Source organism: Harpia harpyja, chromosome 3 (assembly GCF_026419915.1).
Source record: "Harpia harpyja isolate bHarHar1 chromosome 3, bHarHar1 primary haplotype, whole genome shotgun sequence".
In the NCBI taxonomy this organism is placed as follows: Eukaryota; Metazoa; Chordata; class Aves; order Accipitriformes; family Accipitridae; genus Harpia; species Harpia harpyja.
In genome coordinates, this window is record NC_068942.1 from 47,440,867 (window position 1) to 47,458,120 (window position 17,254).

Below are 17,254 nucleotides of genomic sequence, written 5' to 3' on the forward strand. Positions count from 1 at the left end.
GACATGTCTCTGCATTCTTTATGCTCCACTTAAGTACAAAAATACGTATCAATACAGTTTTTAAAAAGCCATTAAAAGAAACACATTGTTTCCTTTACAAAAACTTCACAAAAGTATTCAAATTCATTATGTTGACTATTTTCAGCCCATGCATTAAGGCAGTCAACTTGTCCAGTTCACAAACATTAGGCACTTTGTACAAGTTAAAATTCCATTCACAGAAGACAAAACTACTCCTGTGAATTTGCACTTAACAAGTTTTAGTTTGTTTTGGGCTTTTTTTTTATTTATTTCTTCTGTAGGAATTAAATTACAATCTACTGTGGAAAATGTAGAATCTTAGTCAAGCTGAGGAAAACCTTCATCAGAAGATTACTAGTTTGAGCAATTTAAAGAGAAAATGGTTTTATTAATTTACACATATTTCCAAAGTTCATCTACATTTTTCCCTGTCCTTTTAAAAATTACTTTTGTTGGGGCTTTACGCATATGCTATGTCAATGCTTTGTTATTGTCGTGGTTTAACCCCAGCCAGCAACTAAGCACCACGCAGCCACTCACTCACTTCCCCCCCACCCAGTGGGATGGGGGAGAAAATCGGGAAACAAAGTAAAACTTGTCGGTTGAGATAAGAACAGTTTGATAGAACAGAAAAGAGGAAACTAATAATGATGATGATAACACTAATAAAATGACAACAGCAATAATAAAAGGATTAAAATATACAAATGATGCACAGTGTAATTGCTCTCCACCCACCAATCGACACCCAGTTAGTTCCCAAGTGGTGATCCCCCCACCCCCACTCCCCCCAGTTTCTATACTAGATGTGATGTCACATGATACGGAATATCCCGTTGACCAGTTTGGGTCAGCTGCCCTGGCTCTGTCCCCTCCCAGCTTCTTGTGTCCCTCCAGCTTTCTCGCTGGCTGGGCATCAGAAGCTGAAAAATCCTTGACTTTAGACTAAACACTACTTAGCAACAACTGAAAACATCAGTGTTATCAATATTCTTCTCATACTGAACTCAAAAACATAGCACTGTACCAGCTACTAGGAAGACAATTAACTCTGTCCCAGCTGAAACCAGGACAGTTACATAGCACAAAGTTTCATTTTGTTTTTAGAAGTTGAGGGAATCTTTGATGCAATTCCTTATGAATACGGAAACAATAAAGTGTATTATAGCGTTACTGAATCCACAGCATAGTATCAGTACTGTTTGTAAGGCCTAATTCAGTGACTTTCCAAGCAACTTCAACACTACTTAATTCAAAATGAGGAAAAGACAGTATCTCAGAACAGATGCTCAAAACTCATTCTTTCACCAATGATCTAATGTTTATGTTAGATTGCCATCTGGTGGTATAAGTTAAAAAAAAAGAAAAAGCCTGTGACTTAAGTTGGTAAGTGTAACCATTCACATTATTTTAACCTAAGACATTGGAAGTCTCATTTGCAATTTTATTATAAATTCCGCAACACATTTTTTACTATAGTCTATGGTGCTATGAACTTTGACATTGCAGATTCTTCATTTTTCTTCAGAAGCAGGGAAAAAAAAAAAAAAAAAACAACGAAACCCAAAGAAAAAGTATGCTCACAAGTTTCCTCCTAAACCTGAAATGCCAATACATGAGTAGGACTTTCTCTTGTTTCCAAAACCACAGTTATTCCAATCCAAGTTGACTTAAATCTGCCAAAACAAAGATTTTCTACATCTCTCCAAAATCTCCAGTTCTAGATGGCCCAAGCAGAACTCACAAACACTAGCAGACATATTTCACTGTTTGGCCATAATTTCCACCTCAGTTCCCCATCACAATAAAATAACACATTCATGTACACAAGGCACTATTCCCACACCAAATAGCAAGACTTAACAAAAAGTGAAACTGGGGCTCAAGAAGTGAACAGGAAAATACATTTCACTTGAACTTCACAGATAGATTTAACTCAGACTAGGTCCTTAAAGCCAATGCTTCGAATAGCAAATAAATTAGAGCTTACATGGTGTAAAACACTAGGACTGTGAATTTTGGTTAAGCAGAATAAGAATTTAATTAATGAGTGTGAGTAAGTACAAATGCTGGTTTTGTGTCTTATAACTCATAAAAAGTTACAAGATATGATGGGATTGTCTCTAGGAAAACAAAAACCATTCCTGATCTCAAAATTACACCAATACCGAATTTCATGTTTCTGCTCCAAACTACTAAGTTTCTTGTGTATATAATATGGACAAACCTATATTTTTAAGCTTGCTTTATTCTTGAAATTCTTTATTTTCCTGTCATATATTCCCAAAAACTTATCCATCTGGCATAGATCAAGCATGACAGTTTCAGCACTAATCTTCTATAAGCGTATGAATATAGACTGTTTTAATGACCAATTAGGAAATTTTAATGAGGGATTTTCAATGTTTTGAACAGAGTTCACTGAAACTAAATTATGATTTTACGGAAGTGCCTATGGCAACATATTATGAACAACCTGGAGTTTATGCAAAAAATTTTCGGCCCATCAGCCAACAGAGAATTGCACTAATTCAGTTTGGTAGCAATAAAAGCACAACTAACCATTTCCAAAGAACTGAGACAGAAAAAAGTTCTGAAGTAGCAATGTTGAGTAGCTGACTGTCCTAAACACGAGTACTGACATAAGTCAGATGATAAATTATCAAAATAGAATATGACAAAATTAAGAGTTAGCATGTAGTTAAGAGATTCTCTTGCATCTACCATGTAGTTAAAGAATTACCACCATAAAATGCCAAGACCATATCAGCTAATTATAGAGCTGCAACTTTAAAAATAACTTTCTCTACAAATCTCAATGCTTTGTAGCTGCTAACTACCTGCAAGACCATTGCAATTGCTGTCAATACATTTACTATAATTCTTCCAATCTGAACAGCTAAATATGAATAGATTGTATATATACAGTGCTTCAGCTGTGTTGTTCAGCTGTGACTGGTAAAATAAGTCTCCCAATACTGTTTTTGGACTTCCTGGGAGAAAATTGTGCAAGCATTCTCCATTGGATTTACTGTGGTTTCTGATTTACCTCCCTTTTCTCAGAGCTTTTCTACATAAATACTTAACTACCGTATATAAAATGATTATATAAAAATTAATCTACATTATTAAACTCCATGAAATATTTCAATATTCACTCCTCCTCTAAAAAGAATTAACTGTGTTAATACACACTCTGACTACAGAAAATGACTTATGGTCATTTATTGAAAATACTGAACATCTTTAATAAGTTCCTATTTTCAACTGACATAACTCCACATAAAGCCAGTTCAGCTTGAGATCTCACAGTAGCACAGAAAGAATTAGAAGCTAAGAAATGCATAGTTTCTATTGCAAGTAATTTTTACTGTATCACAAAGTAAGCCTAGTCAAATACCAATTCCAGAAAAATGCTCAGAAGAAGGGACAGCTGTGATGGGGACAGGAACCAGAGAAACTTACAGTGTACGTTGATAGTATCCTACTCCCCAACACTAACATTTACCTGTGGTATTTTGTTTTGTGGCTTACGTTCTAACCCCTTACGCTTCTGGGTCTCCTACTACCTATTTCATACGTCTCCCTTTTTATTAACTGATGCCTGTATTTATGGCTGGCTTGCTTTCTTATGAATTGTATATTGTATAAGAATAGTTGGCAACGTAGATCCGTTTTGGTTTTCCAAGGAGCCTCAGAGAACATATTTTAAGCTCCACTTAGAAATATTGCAACTTAAAATAATATCTTTTAACAATCGTGAAGTATTTCAATTATTAAGAACTGAGTAGCACTATGCCCCATGCTAGGTTGGCTGTTCCTAATGACCAAAATTACACACCAATCACTTCCTTATTATATAAACATTACTAATAAACTTAAATATGATAAAATGATCTTTAGAATGTACAACATGAACATCCTCTTGATTCCCTGGCAGCTTGCTTCAGATCCAAGCCTTGGTAGCTTTGCTGGCTTGCCTAGTTTCAACTTTCTCAGAACACCCTCTCACCAAAAGCCAACCATGAGTTTTGTATGTCATAGTATATAATTTGACATTATGGGGTAAAATTTGGCAAGCTGCGATTACTGAGATGAAAGTGAATAAGTGATGAAAGCAGATGGGTCTCTACTATTATTTCAACCATCTCTTAATTGGCATTTTTATTAATCTATTGTGTACCATCAAAAATTTCAGATTACAAAGTTTACAAACTATGTGGAGGAATCTGCATGCTTGGGAAAGCGCTTAGCACAAAAGACGCATATAATGAAATAAATCTGTTAGACTTTAAAGGAATAGAATTATATTTTGATATAAACCTACTGTCTGTTCACAAAATAGTACATATGAATTCAATCTTTGAAACTACATGGAAAAGAAGAGAAACTCTACGCTTAAGTGTGGTTACAGATTGTAATTTCCATATGCACAAGTAGGTCTGCAATTTTGAGTTGACTTCAATTCAATACGTGGCTGAGTCTCTAACCTCTTTAATCCAGATCTGAATTATGCCATATCATACTTCTATAAAGCATAAGACTTAAACTGACACAACGGTAACATGAATTCTCCTAGATATATTTTACAACTATACAAAGAGCACAGAGTTCTTAATCAGTAAGAGCTATAAAGGACAAAGCAAAAGGAATGAAAAAAATCTCCCATTAGTTATGAAACCAAAATAAAGTGCAAGATTTTTCACTTTTTTTTAAATAGCAATACACACTAAAGAAGAATGTTTCTGAAGCAAATCTTATGTACAGTAGAAAAACACACACAAGCCATTATTTGTAAAGCATCAGAAGCTTTTTCTGGTTTAATTTTCCCAGGAATTGCAAGGAAAGATAGCTCCAAAAAGTTTATTCCCTATACAACATATCTTATTTTACAAAAAAAAAAAAAATTAAGATATTTTATGGAAAAGAAGTATCTTTATTCTATGAACCTGGAAGGAATACATCATTTTGTATCACACACACCCCTCCCCCCCCCCCCCAATTGTTTAAAAGAAGGAGAACATGAATTATACAGCTTGTCATCAGTAGCATTCATTAGATTTTTTTTGTGGTACAGAAAAAACATTCAGACAATTTTTCTGGGGGAAAGATGGGGGGGGGGTGTAAAATAAAGAAAAAACACACCTACCCACCCACACATAAGATCCTGGAGCCATACATGACAGCAGATAAGTGACTGTGACACAAACCATGCTAGATAAATTGTCTTAAATATAAAGAGACATGAGCTTTTATGCATATGAAGTCGAGTCCACCATAATTGCAAACAATCATGCCACAGTCACACAAGCCCAAAATAAGCTATAGATGCATGCACTAAGCACAACACCTCCTGTAACAAATGACGACCTTGATATCAATAGTAAAATTCAGTAAAAGTGACAATAGAATTCTTACTGCTTAGATTATTTTCATATTCTATGAAATTATAATAGATTTGGATTATTATGAACTAGGATCGCCAGCCATAACTACTGACCATGGCAACTGATGCATAAAATATTAAAGGAGATGATACGAAAAAAAATTGCCAGTAATAAAAAAAATTAATAATTAGCCCATTTAAGAAAGCAGCCAGCTGCAAGACTGCATTCTCAGTGTTCATTTATATACAGCAAATGCTAAAATCAATGACTGAAAAGTAAGGCCACACTGACATACTGAGTACCATTATTCCAAAGTCTGATCAATTCACTTTTCTGGAATCAGGTCTCAGAATTAGAATCACTCGTGTAATTTTAAAGAGAAAAATGTCTGCAAATGACATTTTACCAGCTTGGTTCAATGGTTCTTTAGGAAGGTCATAGGAAGCGATTAATAGTCAAAAACAATTTTGAATATAGTGTATATTGAACTCCATTCATGTCAGAAGCATCCTGACTATCACTATACAATCACAATTGCCTTGTATATTATGCTGACAGTACAGTCTTACAAAGTTTAAGTGTCCATAACCTTACTCTAGTTTATTAGACATATAGTAATTAGACTGTGTATCACATAAACAGGTATCATTTCTGGGTATACCAAATATACCACCATTATTTATACAAACCATAATGGTCTTTATCTTGCCAGTTCTAGTTAGACCTAACTCAAATTGGACAGCCACATAAATTGAAAATGTATATACACATTTATATTAGATTTGCAAATAAAATTAGAAAGTTACATAAGGGCTGCTAAGTCAAAGTAAAGGCCAGTTCAGCCCAGCTGCCTGTTTCTGGTACTGCCCATTTGTCAATACTTCAGAAAAAAAGTAATAGAACAGAGCAAATCTGCTGCAATAGTCTTGTCACAAAACCTTCCACCTCCTACTAACCTACAAATACGGGATTTCAAAACCTGAAGTTGTATTTGAACAGCTGTATATGGAAACTACAATTCAGTTGTAGAAAATAGTCATTTTTAAAAACAAACTTGGCATTACCAATAATATATAGATGTAAAAAAATCAATTAAAACGAGACTTGTATTCCATTCAATAAAGAATTCCAACTTCTTTTTAAGACACCAAATTAAAAAACCCCACATCTTTTTCCTCACATGCACTAGTAAAAGAAACTGTAATAAATAAGAATTTATACGTAGTGCTGCCTATAAAACAACTGAAGGAAATGTTATGCAACACTACTGTGGCATCAAAAAACACTTTACACATGGGGCACTAAAGGATTGCAATTTTAAGTCTAATGTAGCAAATGCTTTCTTCTAAAGCCATGGTACAGTATTTTTAATCTTACTATAGGTCTGCAATTAAATTCAAGTACTGCAGAAGTCATTCTAAGGAAATGGTGTGAGGTACTATACACAGCAACACAGTACACATACAACCTTTACAGAACCAAGTCTTCAACATCACCCACAAGGAAGCCTCCTGTAATTTTTAAAGTATCATTCCCTCCCATATATGAGCTAACGTAAATACTCAATTCTCCTGCTTACTTTCCGTTTTCAGTCGAACTTCCCGCGAACAACAGGGGCTTTTAGCTCCCATTAACTCACATCCTTTGTTAATCCAACCTTGTTCAAACAACTTTCTCACCTCTTCATTCCCACAAGGTAGTACTACCAACTCTCCACCCTTGCACGGCTCCAGTGTTACAACTAGTGTGAAGCTAGTTTGAGGTGTAATACCCACTCTTCTCTCCCCACATTCACCCAATACCCTGTTTGGTTTTCCGCTTGCTACCTACTCCAGCTTACCTAACACCTCAGCAATTCCACCCCAAATCTAATTTTTGCTTCTTCTGTATTTCCACGTGCTCTTGTTTTCCAGGTCCCGAGTCCTCTTCTCAGAGGATGCACTGCATTGCTAGCTGCTAACTCGCAGAAGAGGGAAGGAAAGCCTGCATCTCTCTTCTGAGACATTATTTTAACGCACACTTCTTAGAGCCTCCTTTTGCTGGTTTGTTTTTTTCTTTTCCAAAACTATTTGAAAACTTGCAGCACCTGTGAGCTTGCACCGCCCTTCCTTCCACACTTCATCTTTGCTATGGTGACTTTCATGGGGCAAACCAGTCTTTCTGCGTAGCTCCCCTCTGCCACTTGCCCTTACCACCCTCAGCCTCCTTCCCCGCCTCTGCTGCAGCAGCAGCCCCCACCCCCTTTGCTTTACATTTCGCCCCCTCCTTGTGTTCCTCAGTTGTCACCCCACCTTTCGCTCACCTTCCTCGTTGGAGCACCTTCCCTCTCTTTTCTTCTTCAGTTTCCATCGTGTTTGGAGACTTTCCACAGCTCGCTCTCCCTCCCCGTCCCGCAACGTCCACCTCCTCCGGAGCGGCCTCCGGGCCCCGGCCCCTCCTACGGCCAAGCAGCACCGAGGGCCCCTGCTGGCACCGCGGCCTCGCGCAGGCGCCACGTGGCCACTGCAAACCTGGCCGCCATTTTGTGCGCTCGGTTTCGGTGTCGTCTCGTTCGAGCTCTTCTACATAGGAGAAAGAGAAAAAAAGCCACCGCAGTGCTGTATTGCAGAGGTATTTACTTTCGGTATCCCTCGTCTTGCGTTTGTTTCTAAGAGCATTCTCAGGTTTGTACCTGGGTGTCTAGAGAAGTGCGGTGCCTTAAGCAAAGCCACTGTTTTCAAACTAGGGTAACTGAAGGCTGAGTTGCAAACCCGCTCGAGCTGAGGGAATGCCTGTCTCCAGCTGCGGCAGGTCTAGGTGCACAGATCCAGTAGTGCTCCTGCAGGAGCTAGGTTAAAATTCTCGGGGTACTTACAGGCCCACTTACTTCACAGTTAGAATATGCGGAGTATGTGCAAAGGTTACAGAATAGCTCCTAGAAAATCGAATGCCTGTTTGTAAAAATGTTACATTTAGAAATAACAGGTATTTTTACATATACCTTTGCATATCTTTATAAAGCTTTGAATAAACATCTAGCTTAGTTATTTTTACAAGTTAGAGACTGATTTCCATCAAAGAAATTACACGCCACTGGCTTTGCTAATCAGATAAAGTGTCCATACTAAGTTCTAAAAGTATAGTCACAGAGTGGAAGTCTGTTTGCAACAATCAGTTGTCGTGACCATTCAACAGAATTATGTTTTGTTCCATAAGCTATTTTCTAACACTGGGAATGCACACGACGTATTTGTGAGGCAGTAGCAGAGGCTGGAAGTGCTGCTAGAAATATTAGGCATTCTGCACAACACTCCTTCCATCATTGTTAGACAGCAAACTTGTGTTTATTTGTACCTTAAGTGGGAACATCTTAATTGAAGAATCTGGTGACCATTCAGGTACAAGGATAAAAATGACTGTGAATTAATCTTAACAATAATTTCACAACAAACCATCGTTAAGTAGTCCTAGCAACTTTAATGCTTTTAAAGGTAATGTTTCATAAAACTGATAATAAATTTAGTTATGACACATAATTTTTTAATTATTGCCTATTCTTTTCATGTTTCTGCTAATGAGTTGGTGGTGTTTTCCTCAGAAAAAAATGTGTAACAACATTCACTGCAAGTTTTTACTTAGTATTATTTATTTACAGAAATCCCTGAAGTTTACTTTACAAACTCATTCTCTCATAGATTTTATTCACTCAGACTCACATGCAAGCTCCAAGATATGTTTGCCCAAGCAGCCTGGCCAGAATCACTTACGCACATTACTGAGTACAAGGGATGCCAACTACTGAGTCTTCACCACATCCCTGAAGTTCTTAATCAGCAACAGTGCAGTAGGTTATGAACAGAGCTTTTGGGCAAGATTGCTGTTCATTGTGTGTTTTCTTCTGTTTGTCTGAAAAGTAGGTTTGAATGTCTATTTCCCTGGTAAGCAAACAGGACAAGGAAGAGCATATGCCATATTCTGCAACCTTGTTACCATGCCCTTCTTGTTAGACTGCAGGGTCTAACTGACAAGCACTATCCTCTTATGAGAGAGCAGGCTTTCTGGTCTTGATAAAAAATTCTGAAATCAGTGGACCACTGGGAAGGGTGTTCCTTATTGTTGTTACTACTGTTATTATTTCAGGCCATTCTTTTAACCCTTGTTTTGCCATTTCTTCTGGTGCCTTCAAACATTTTCATTTATTTGTTACAAATCTCCACATACTGATCAAATTGCCAGCTGTCCATATAACAAACTACCTGACCTGGCATTAGAGAAAAAAAGAATTGCAAATAATGTGATATTGGCACAGAAATCTAAGAGAATTCATATTTGGGTCTCAGAGTTATAAAGGCTTATAGTAACATTATCTAAACCAAATTTGTCTCCTAGGCATGTTTTTTTGTTCCATGTCTTAACTTGTTCTGGACTTCCAGGATCAGAAATCTTGACAGCCTTACTTCAAGAGAGCAACAAAAATGGGGTAAGCTTAATGGTAGTCCAAGGAATGCTAATGGGAGCTAAGATTTACAGCTGTATTTTGAAATGAGCCATATCTAGGGCTTGTAAAATACCCAGCTTCTCCTGTGTTACTGTTTATCAACTCCTAATTTTCCAGTGCAACAAACCCGTTCTTCAGTATTTTTCCTCCACCAGAGGTCTCCTTCTCTACCTGCCTTTAATTCTCTTTCCATAATTACATATGAAAGGAGCTGTCTGCTGGCAACATTTGTTCAACAAGTGCATGCAGGCCTTTAACTGCCTGCACAGATTCTTCTTCTTACTTCAGTTGTATTAAAAAAAAAAAAAAAAGTTACACTATTTGATCTGTGCAAGTCTCAGATTCTGCTCAGTAAATACAAAAAATGAAAATAAGTGGTAGGGAAGCAATTTGCTAATGAACATGAAAACCTAACAGAGATATGCAAGACAAAAGCTGCATGTGACATATTGTGAGAAAAGGCCTAAGAAGCCTTCGCTTGACCAATTTCTAATGGCCCTTTTTCCATCAGTATATTCATGAATTAGGTTTCTACCATCTGGTAGCTTCTCAGCAATTTCCCAAAGCTGCTAAACTCCCTTCTAAATGACCATTAGAAGGGCAGATTCTGTTTTACAGCTCCTTTAAGAACAAATTAATCCTTATCTCTACTTTCTCCCATTCTTACCCCTTAAAAAATAACTACCACTGTAACAAAATTTCCTAACTATTGTCATCCAAAATTGTTGTGCTTCTTTCATACTTACCTTTGGTTCAATTGTAAATTTTATATTACCTGCAAAGAGTTCACAGAAGTGCTCCCTCACTTCTTAATGATTAAAAAACAAGCCTAAAAAGTTTCTCCCATAGAGAAGGTGACTTGTGCTGCACTGAGTGCCTTTTGGTGGAGCACAAGCTTATTGGTAAGTAATTGCTGCGTACTTTAGAAAGAAGTAGTCTTTCTCACTTCTCCTTTATGCATATTCCAACTTATGTCACCTCTTTTGTTTACTTGGTTTTACTTTCAAGTTTTGTTGTTAATTTTCCACAGCTTTAAATAGGTGATTTAATTGTCAAATATAAGGCTTTTGTCACAAGTTGTTAATCGATGCTTTTTCTCAACTGTAGTATTAATCTGACTTGTGTTGCAGCAAATTAAAATGTGCTGGAGATGCTTTAATTAACTTTTGTAACAAGATTCGGGAAGTATTAGATATGACCTCTCGGGAAAAATGTAGAAACCAATTACGCAATTAACTCTTCCAAATATTCCCGAGATACAGGAGTCAAAATCTGAAAGAAAGATGCTAAAAATGCAAAAAAAAAAAAAAAAAAATCTACTTTCATCTACTACTTTAGATTAACATAGGCTCAAAATCTCTTCTAGAAATGTGTAATATAATCAATTTCATTCATATATTGGATGAGAAAAGGAATATATTAACTTTAATCAATTACAAAGAGACATTGCACCCTAGATGAAGCAGTGCCTAGCTAAAGCCAGAGCTTAGGTAAGAACAGGTATGAGCCCAGGTATAGAAGACCACCATCACTCAGATTATTAAATGGTCTAACCAGCTTCAACAAAGAAAACTGTTCAAAATTAATGTTAAGGCATCTAATAAAGAGACAAAAAAATAGGGCAAGGAAATGTTGTGACCTGTTTCAATTAGTTCACTATTCTACCTAGTCAAGTTAATCCCTTAGGTTCAGTGTATCTCAACTTGACCACAGAATGTTTTGAGATGCATTATACTGGATGGTGGTTAAAAAGAATGTCAAATTAAGAAGTCATAAAATAAGGTCAGAGATCTTTTTTTTTCTACAACAGATTAAACAATATACAGGCAAAGGAGAGGAAGAGCTTCCAAATTCCTTTATTGCTTAATAGCTAGAACCAAATCAGTCTATTTTCTCAGAGGGACACCTATCATTAATTACTTCATCCCTGGCAAAATTTGCAGTCTGATCTGCGTTTGTTTTAAAATAAGGTGTTCTAATACTCTCATTTTGGTTTGGGTCTTGCTTCCATTACAATCCAGTCTCATACAGGGTTCCACAAAATTCCAGCAGTCCATGATTACCTTTAACCATTCAAAATGTTCAAAGTGTCTCCAAGTTTATTCCTATTTTGTGATTCTTAGTTTGATATACCTCAAAACTGTTTGAAAATAATTTTATAATTATTTAGAACTTAAATAATCTCACCTAACTTTACAGTATTATTAGCTAAATGTAGTGACTCAGAGGAAAAAAAAAAACAAACCCAAGAAGCTATTTTCTGAATAGTACAGACAAACTTTGTTTGCTTTTCCCCCCACCTTTTACTTGTTGCATTTCTGGAGACCCTGAGCTCTGCTCAAGACCGCAGCTGCTGTTTCAGGACTGCCCACACCTTTCCTCTGCTACCTTTTCCAGTACATTTTTGTTTCTCCATGAAACCAGGTAGTACTCTTGCATGACCCTTGAGGAAGCCTGTATTAAGAAGCTTATATATATAAGTATTTCTTTAAGAAGACATTAAAAAAATGCAGACCCCAGCCTTCCAACACGCTGCCTGCCCTTTGACTCCCTCAGCCTCGACAGCTGAACCTTGTTCTGCTTTTCTAAGGCCCCCTCACCTTCAGCAGATCCTGCGATGAGTTAGAAGCAAACGTAACTGGTTTTGCAGTGGTCGTGCAGAGGGAACCCGGGTACTCCCGTGATCTGAACAGAGTAACGAGACTTGGGGCACCGGTGAAAGAAACCGCCGTCTTTTTCCCCTCTCCTCCCCTTCTTTCCAAGAAAGCAGAATCACTTCAGTTCCTAGATCAAGCACACAGAGATCTCATCCCCTCCCCCGAGCAGACGGGGTTTCGAGGGAAGGACTCCGGAGCGAGAGCGCCGCGCTCTCCCAGGGACAGAGCAGCGGGGCCGCTGAGGGCGCCCGGGGCGCCGCTTTGCCCTGACTCCACCACCCACAGGGAGGCAGCGGCGGCGGCTGCCGCTCGCAGGGCGCCCCGGCGGGCCCGGAAGGAGTTAAGGAGGCACAGGACCGTCTCGGTCCACCCAGCTGAAGGCGAGGCTGCCGGTGGTGGCTGCGCTGGCCACAGGCAGGTCCGAACGGGTCCCTAAGGAAATGCTTAAGAAGCGTACGGTTGGTCAGATTTACTTAAGTTTGTGGAGTCTCTGTGCTATTAGACAGCGTTGGTCTTGGCAACTTAGTCCTAACTGCAGAGAGAGATCTTGCTGTTATGTTCGCAATAATGGTGTTCCGGGCTGTCAGAGGTCCCACAGCGGTGCTGGGAGGTGCCATTCTGCGGGTGACCTCCCAGCCACGGAGCCAGGCAGCCCCCCAGTTGCGGAGGGAAAGGCTGCCAGGCCAGACTGCTCCAGGCACTGTGGCTTCACGGGAGGTAGCTTAACCTGCCACCTACAAATGTTTAATAATAATTTTTTTAAAAGTAAATTCTTGGTTACTTGACTCTTATGAGCGTAGTTAAACACCACCTTCCCCAGTGAGCTGCCTAAGGGAACAGAGGGAGCAAATCTGGGGTAGCTGATGCTGTGCTGCCTCAGTGGACAGGAGACCTCACTCATCTCAAATTTGGTTCAGTCTCTCCTTCTGAACCCTGTGTAGAAAGGTTCAAAACCACTGCAGGCTGAAATAAGAGAGTTTGGTAGGAAATAATATGGAGTCTTCAAAATGTCATAAACTTTGGCCCAGACTCTCATGAATCGGCTCTGCAGCCAAACAAAGGTTATAGCTTTTGCAGATGAAATAAGGACAGCTGCTGGAATCTGTAAAAGACTGTAAAGGTAAAGCTGACCACGTGCTATGGGTGCAGGACTTACTTTTACTACTCTTGGCAATTAATTGTATGTATTCTTTTTCTGTTAGCACACTGGGTAGAACAATGGAGAGTTAAAATATCCTCATTCATAATTGCTACTGGGGTAGTAGTTTCCCAGAGTGATCCTCCAGTCCAAGGCTCAGAGACCTTATATATGTTCTCCCAGAAAGTTTAGTGTTGACAAGTGTTTAAAATAACACATCTCCCAAGTTAAAGTGTTGTTCAAAAATAAAATTTAAACAATGCTGAGTAAATACGAAGTTCTTGAAACTGTAGATTTTAATAAAAAAAAACCCCAATGTTGTGATTCAGCAATTGTTAAGAAATGTGTGATAGTCACATGAATTTCTAAATATTTGTTGTGAATTTATTGTTCACGTGTACTTGGAAGATTAGTCTCAGCTAGTTATTTCTGTCTCTAGTCCTCCAGATAGTTCCACAGAGTTCTCAAAATAAAACGGAATTCTTATTGGTATAGTGCTCATGTGACTTAAAGGAGGCAGCCATTCAAAGATTCATACAGTGGGATCACCTGTAGTAAATAAATTAAATATATAAATGTTTACAGGGCAGGAAATATACGTTACATTTGCAAGAGAATTTCTTTATTTAAAATAATGCTTAGGATAATTGTGCCTCTGTAAAATACTTCCACTAGCTGGTATAATAAGAGGGGAAATATAAAATTTCATTGTAAAAGAGCAGTGTATTATAAATATTACAAATATTAAGGTCCCAGTCCAGCAAGTTTAAATGGAGAGGCAGTATACATTATTGCTGGTTATCTCAGAAACATTTCTAAGTTGGAGGTCTCTGAAAACATGTTATTGATCATTGTCAAGGACTATGAGTCTGATTGTTTTTTTTTTTATCATGCGGAAGCTTTTTATGTTTTGCAGGTTTGTTTGGGGTTTTTTCCCCCAAAAATGAATGGGGTTTAAATAGCCCATTTGATTTGCCAAGTTGGCCTTTGGTTTGGATACAACTGTTGCCGAAATCCAGAATAAAACTCCTTAACAGCAATAAGAAGTTAAGAAGCAGGCACTCCTTTATTGCAGCGCTGGGCACACGGGGGATTGCTCCACCTATCGTGTGCACCTGTCTTGTCTAACAATACAGTTAAATACACACCTGTTATACATATTCACTAGATTTCCAAGCAAAATGTTAATTCCTTTTCAATGATTGGTCTTTTAATCATACCACCTTATTAATATTCTTATGTTAAAACAATCATTGGTCAATTTCACTTAACTCTACTGATTGGAATCCTCGATAAGGGGGTTTCCAAGCAGCAAACTGGTGTCCATGACGGTTTCCTTAGTTTCTTGAAACAAAACATAGAAAGACCAGTAACTTCCTGGTGAGGTTTCTATGGTTAGCTTATTTCAAACTTAACAATACTAAGGTTCCTATGGTCACACATAACACAGTTCCTAAAGTTTCTATGACTACATTTCAAACTTAACGCTGCTATACATTATGCTTCACAATTTTCTGCTTCTTAATCAAACCAAACTCTTATATATAATTAGATTTTAATTTCTTTATCAAAATATTTTCAACATTCCCCCCTTTGAAAGTTTTGAAAATCATTCCAATACTTTCACTATCATTTTACTAATTACTCACTATATGGTGGAGGAAACTCTGAGATTGTTTGTCCATCTTGCTGTCTTGTAACAGCTTGGATGATCATGCGATTAAAAGAAGTTTTACGAGTAATTTGCTTTTTCAAAAAGTAATAAATCAAAATGATCATTACAAAAATTATCAACAAAGTTAATATTGTACTAATCAATGATTTGATCTAAGAACTTAAATTCCAACCTAATCCCTTAAAGATCTTGTCTATCCAACTCTCTTGCATATCTTGTTGCAACTCTTGAGTGTCTTTCTCAATTTTTCCCAATAATTCCAAATCATGTTCTACATCCTGAGTTACATTCGGAATGTGTATACAACAATGGTCTATTCTGTCTTTTAAATATTTACACACTCCGTGTTCTTTGAGTAAAAGCATATCTAAAGCCATTCTATTTTGCAGAGTCATTTTGGAAGTGGTCTGTAATTGTATATTTAGATCTCTAAATCCTTTTCTGGTCACATTGGTTAGTTTCTCTACTTGTCTTGTTAGTTGGTACAGCCAGTTTCGATTCCTATATATCTTCAAAGGGGTTAGTAGAGATTCTAGGGCCCAACTAATTCTAACTCCAGTGGAGGGTTCATTCCATTCATCATCTATTTCTGATCTTTTTGCCCATTCCAATTTTAAATTTTCTAATGATCCTTTAAAAGGAGACTTTTTCCAAATTGGGCATAATGTTGGCATTCCCAAAGTGATTTGTTTTACCTTCTCATCAAGAGGCAGGTGGATTGTCTAGGTTTCATCACTCATTGCCTAAACTAAGTGTCCTGGACTCTGAATAGTAGTTTTTCTGCAACTAAATATTGTTCCTCTTTTAGGTTTAAAGGTTTCAGTCAATTGAAGATCATTTTTAAGTCCTCTACACAAGCAGCCATACTTCACGGCTGCTGCTAAAGGTGGAATTCTTTGGATTGCCATGTCTTTAGTACTGCAATTGTATATTTTCTCACATTTCCACCAAGGTATTGAATTTTCCTTCTTTCTTAATGTACTCCCTTTGTCATTTACTGATGGTCAAGTTGTAAAAATGGTTCCATCCCAAGTAAAACACCAAGGAGCTTTAGCCATATATTGGAATTGAGACAGTATAGTCATAGACCACACTGAGTCCCAACTAATTGTCCTTTCTAACATTGTCTGATTAGCCTTGTCACATTTCCATTCCATGATCATTCGAGTTGTATTTTTCTTAACTTGTTCATCATAAGTACAATATCTTACATTATGAAATCTCCCAACTTTAATAAAAAAAGAATTTAATAATTTTTCACAATCTGCCCTGCTCCCTGGAGACTTCCATTGTTTCTTGATAATTGTCACTTGTTCTTGCCATCCAACTACTGGTCTTTGTTCACAGTGGCTAGTCACATTTCTATGTTCTAAATTAGTCAAATTCATTGTCAAAATTCCCCATGGAATAGATTCACCAACTGCCCTTGGTATTGGTAAACAGGCAGTAATTTGTGTCACATTCTAGAAATTAGCAAATCCCTTAATCAATCCTACCATCAAATTTTCTTCCTGAGTTTTCTTTGGGAGGTAAATTAATTGTTCAGCTTGTCTCTTATTTCTTGCCTTTTTCTTCAGTTCAATTTGTCTTGCTAGATACTCGCTTTTTCCCTTATCTCTCATCTAACTAATTTCTAATTTGTCAGGATTAAATTCTGGAATCTGAGTAAAATTACATCCCAATCCCAGAATACCTCCATGGTTCACTGTTACTTGTTGTTCAGCCACAATCTCAGACCAGACCCCCACCAATATTATTTTCCAAATCAAAATGCATTTCCCCCAGATTCCAAAATTATATGGAAGATTAGGCATGCTTCAAAGTCAGTTTTAAGGTTCTAGGGTCTCTATATATAACTTTCCAAAATGATGGAGCTTTCTTCACCCAAGTATAGTGGAT